The following is a 6,444-nucleotide window of genomic DNA, read 5'->3' as shown; positions in this document are numbered from 1 at the left end:
TCATGTCGATACAGCGCTCTGTCACCATCCTAAAAATGTACCACCATGTCGATACAGCGCTCTGCCACAGTAATAACATGTACCACCATGTCGATACAGCGCTCTGCCACCGTAATAACATGTAACCCCATGTCGATACATCGCTCTGTCACCATAATAACATGTACCACCATGTCGATACAGCGCTCTGCCACCGTAATAACATGTACCACCATGTCGATACAGCGCTCTGCCACCGTAATAACATGTACCACCATGTCGATACAGCGCTCTGCCACCGTAATAACATGTAACCCCATGTCGATACAGCGTTCTGACACCATAATAACATGTACCACCATGTCGATACAGCGCTCTGCCACCGTAATAACATGTACCACCATGTCGATACAGCGCTCTGTCACCGTAATAACATGTACCACCATGTCGATACAGCGCTCTGCCATCGTAATAACATGTAACCCCCATGTCGATACATCGCTCTGTCACCATAATAACATGTACCACCATGTCGGTACAGCGCTCTTTCACCGTAAAAACATGTACCATCATGTCGATACAGCGCTATGCCATTGAAATAACATGTACCACCAAGTCGGTACAGCGCTCTGTCACCATAATAACATGTACCACCATGTCGATACAGCGCTCTGTCACCTTTATAACATGTAAACCCATGTCGATACATCGCTCTGTCATCGTAATAACATGTACCACCATGTCGATACAGCGCTATGCCACCGTAATAACATGTAACCCCATGTCGATACAGCGCTCTGCCACCATAATAACATGTACCACCATGTCGATACAGCGCTCTGCCACCGTAATAACATGTACCACCATGTCGATACAGCGCTCTGCCACCGTAATAACATGTACCACCATGTCGATACAGCGCTCTGCCACCGTAATAACATGTACCACCATGTCGATACAGCGCTCTGCCACCGTAATAACATGTACCACCATGTCGATACATCGCTCTGTCACCATAATAACATGTACCACCATGTCGGTACAGCGCTCTGCCACCATAATAACATGTACCACCATGTCGATACAGCGCTCTGTCACCATAATAACATGTACCACCATGTCGGTACAGCGCTCTGTCACCATAATAACATGTACCACCATGTCGGTACAGCGCTCTGTCACCATAATAACATGTACCACCAAGTCGGTACAGCGCTCTGCCACCATAATAACATGTACCATCATGTCGATACAGCGCTCTGTCACCATAATAACATGTACCACCATGTCGGTACAGCGCTCTGTCACCGTAATAACATGTACCACCATGTCGATACAGCGCTCTGTCACCATAATAACATGTACCACCATGTCGATACAGCGCTCTGTCACCATAATAACATGTACCACCATGTCGGTACAGCGCTCTGTCACCGTAATAACATGTACAATCATGTAGATACAGCGCTTTGCCACCGTAATAACATGTACCACCATGTCGATACAGCGCTCTGCCACCATAATAACATGTACCACCATGTCGATACAGCGCTTTGTCATCGTACTAACATGTACCATCATGTCGAAACAGCGCTCTGCCATCGTAATAACATGTACCACCATGTCGATACAGCGCTCTGTCACCATAATAACATGTACCACCATGTCGATACAGCGCTCTGTCACCATAATAACATGTACCACCATGTCGATACAGCGCTCTGTCACCATAATAACATGTACCACCATGTCGGTACAGCGCTCTGTCACCGTAATAACATGTACCACCATGTCGATACAGCGCTTTGCCACCGTAATAACATGTACCACCATGTCGATACAGCGCTCTGCCACCGTAATAACATGTAACCCAATGTCGATACAGCGCTCTGCCACCGTAATAACATGTACCACCATGTCGATACAGCGCTCTGCCACCGTAATAACATGTACCCCATGTCGATACAGCGCTCTGTCACCGTAATAACATGTACCACCATGTCGATACAGCGCTCTGCCACCGTAATAACATGTAACACCATGTCGATACAGCGTTCTGCCACCATAATAATATGTACTCCCATGTCGATACAGCGCTCTGCCACCGTAATAACATGTATCACCATGTCGATACAGCGCTCTGCCACCGTAATAACATGTAACCCCATGTCGATACAGCGTTCTGACACCATAATAAGATGTACTCCCATGTCGATACAGCGCTCTGCCACCGTAATAACATGTACCACTATGTCGATACAGCGCTTGGCACCGTAATAACATGTACCGCCATGTCGATACAGCGCTATGCCATCGTAATAACATGTAACCCCCATGTCGACACAGCGCTCTATCACCATAATAACATGTATCACCATGTCGATACAGAACTCTGCCGCCGTAATAACATGTACCACCATGTCGATACACCGCTTTGCCACCGTAATAACATGTACCACCATGTCGATACAGCGCTCTGTCACCGTACTAACATGTACCATCATGTCGAAACAGCGCTCTGCCATCATAATAACATGTTCCATCATGTCGATACAGCGATCTGCCATTGTAATAACATGTACTCCCATGTCGATACAGCGCTCTGTCACCGTAATAACATGTAACCCCATGTCGATACATCGCTCTGTCACCATAATAACATGTACCACCATGTCGGTACAGCGCTCTGCCACCGTAATAACATGTAACCCCATGTCGATACAGCGCTCTGCCACCATAATAACATGTACCATCATGTCGATACAGCGCTCTGCCATTGTAATAACATGTACCACCATGTCGATACAGCGCTCTGTCACCGTAATAACATGTACCACCATGTCGATACAGCGCTCTGCCACCGTAATAACATGTAACCCCCCATGTCGACACAGCGCTCTGTCACCATAATAACATGTACCATTATGTCGATACAGCGCTCTGCCACCGTAATAACATGTACCACCATGTCGATACAGCGCTCTGCCACCGTAATAACATGTACCCCCATGTCGATACAGCGCTCTGCCACCGTAATACCATGTAACCCCATGTCGATACAGCGCTCTGCCACCGTAATAACATGTAACCCCATGTCGGTACAGCGCTCTGCCACCATAATAACATGTACCACCATGTCGATACAGCGCTCTGCCACCGTAATAACATGTACCACCATGTCGATACAGCGCTCTGCCACCGTAATAACATGTAACCCCATGTCGATACAGCGTTCTGACACCATAATAATATGTACTCCCATGTCGATACAGCGCTCTGCCACCGTAATAACATGTACCACCATGTCGATACAGCGCTCTGTCACCGTAATAACATGTACCACCATGTCGATACAGCGCTCTGCCACCGTAATAGCATGTAACCCCCCATGTCGACACAGCGCTCTGTCACCATAATAACATGTACCACCATGTCGATACAGCGCTCTGTCACCGTACTAACATGTACCATCATGTCGAAACAGCGCTCTGCCACTGTAATCGTAACATGTACCATCATGTCGATACAGCGATCTGCCATTGTAATAACATGTACCACCATGTCGATACAGCGCTCTGTCACCTTAATAACATGTACCCCATGTCGATACAGCGCTCTGTCACCGTAATAACATGTACCACCATGTCGATACAGCGCTCTGCCACCGTAATAACATGTAACCCCATGTCGATACAGCGTTCTGCCACCATAATAATATGTACTCCCATGTCGATACAGCGCTCTGCCACCGTAATAACATGTACCACCATGTCGATACAGCGCTCTGTCACCGTAATAACATGTACCGCCATGTCGATACAGCGCTCTGCCATCGTAATAGCATGTAACCCCCCATGTCGACACGGCGCTCTCCCACTGTAATAACATGTACCATTATGTCGATACATCGCTCTGTCACCATAATTATATGTACCACCATGTCGGTACAGCGCTCTATCACCATAATAACATGTACCACCATGTCGATACAGCGCTCTGTCACCATAATAACATGTACCACCAAGTCGGTACATCGCTCTATCACCATTATAACATGTACCACCATGTCGGTACAGCGCTCTGTCACCATAATAACATGTACCACCAAGTCGGTACAGCGCTCTATCACCATAATAACATGTACCATTATGTCGGTACAGCGCTCTGTCACCGTAATAACATGTACCACCATGTCGGTACAGCGCTCTGTCACCGTAATAACATGTACCACCATGTCGATACAGCGCTCTGTCACCATAATAACATGTACCACCAAGTTGGTACAGCGCTCTGTCACCATAAGAACATGTACCACCATGTAGGTACAGCGCTCTGTCACCGTAATAACATTTACAATCATGTAGATACAGCGCTTTGCCACCGTAATAACATGTACCACCATGTCGATACAGCGCTCTGCCACCGTAATAACATGTAACCCAATGTCGATACAGCGCTTTGTCATCGTACTAACATGTACCATCATGTCGAAACAGCGCTCTGCCATCGTAATAACATGTACCATCATGTTGATACAGCTATCTGCCACCTTAATAACATGTACCACCATGTAGATACAGCGCTCTGCCACCGTAATAACATGTAACCCCATGTCGATACAGTGCTCTGCCACCATAATAACATGTATCACCATGTCAATACAGAGCTCTGTCACCGTAATAATATTTACCACCATGTCGATTCAGTGCTCTGCCACAGTAATAACACGTACCCCCGTGCCGATACAGCGCTCTGCCACCGTAATAACATGTACGACCATGTCGGTACAGCGCTCTGCCACAGTAATAACATGAACCCCCGTGTCGATACAGCGCTCTGAAACCGTAATAACATGTACCACCATGTCGATAGAGATGTGCCACCGTAATAACATATACCACCATGTCGATACAGCGCTCTGCCACTGTAATAACATGTACCACCATGTCGATACAGCGCTCTGCCACCGTAATAACATGTACCACGAAGTCGGTACAGCGCTCTGAAACAGTAATAACATATACCACCATGTCGATAGAGATGTGCCACCGTAATAACATTTACCACCATGTCGATATAGTGTTCTGCACCATAATAACATATACCACCATGTCGATACATCGCTCTGTCACCATAATAAGATGTATCACCATGTCGGTACAGCGCTCTGTCACCATAACAACATGTACCACCATGTCGTTACAGCGCTATGCCGCCATTATAACATGTACCACCATGTCGATACAACGCTATGCCACCGTAATTACATGTACCACCATGTCGATACATCGCTCTGTCACCATAATAACATGTACCACCAAGTCGGTACAGCGCTCTGTCACCATAATAACATGTACCACCATGTCGTTACAGCGCTATGCCACCGTAATAACATGTACCACCATGTCGATACAGCGCTTTGCCACCGTAATAACATGTACCACCATGTCGATACAGCGCTTTGCCACCGTAATAACATGTACCACCATGTCGATACAGCGCTCTGCCACCGTAATAACATGTAACCCCATGTCGATACAGCGCTCTGTCATTGTAATAACATGTACCACCATGTCGATACAGCGCTCTACCACCGTTATAACATGTAACCCAATGTCGATACAGCGCTTTGCCACCGTAATAACATGTACCACCATGCCGATACAGCGCTCTGCCACCGTAATAACATGTAACCCCATGTCGATACAGCGCTCTGTCATTGTAATAACATGTACCACCATGTCGATACAGCGCTCTACCACCGTTATAATATGTAACCCAATGTCGATACAGCGTTCTGCCACCATAATAATATGTACTCCCAAGTCGATACAGCGCTCTGTCATTGTAATAACATGTAACACCATGTCGATACAGCGCTCTACCACCGTTATAACATGTAACCCAATGTCGATACAGCGTTCTGCCACCATAATAATATGTACTCCCAAGTCGATACAGCGCTCTGCCACCGTAATAACATGTAACACCAATTCGATACGGCGCTCTGCCACCGTAATAACATGTACTGCCATGTCGATACAGCGCTTTGCCATCGTAATAACATGTAACCCCCATGTCGACACGGCGCTCTTTCACCATAATAACATGTATCTCCATGTCGATACAGCGCTTTGCCACCGTAATAACGTGTACCACCATGTCGATACAGCGCTTTGCCACCGTATTAACATGTACTACCATGTCGATACAGCGCTCTGTCACCGTACTAACATGTACCATCATGTCGAAACAGCGCTCTGCCATCGAAATAAGATGTACCATCATGTCGATACAGCGATCTGCCATTGTAATAACATGTACCACCATGTCGATACAGCGCTCTGTCACCTTTATAACATGTAACCCCATGTCGATACATCGCTCTGTCATCGTAATAACATGTACCACCATGTCGATACAGCGCTCTACCACCGTAATAACATGTAACCCCATGTCGATACA

The sequence above is a fragment of the Argopecten irradians genome, chromosome 14, assembly GCF_041381155.1.
Source record: "Argopecten irradians isolate NY chromosome 14, Ai_NY, whole genome shotgun sequence".
NCBI lineage: Eukaryota > Metazoa > Mollusca > Bivalvia > Pectinida > Pectinidae > Argopecten > Argopecten irradians.
The sequence above is the reverse complement of the archived record's forward strand: the minus strand, read 5'-3'. Positions refer to the sequence as shown.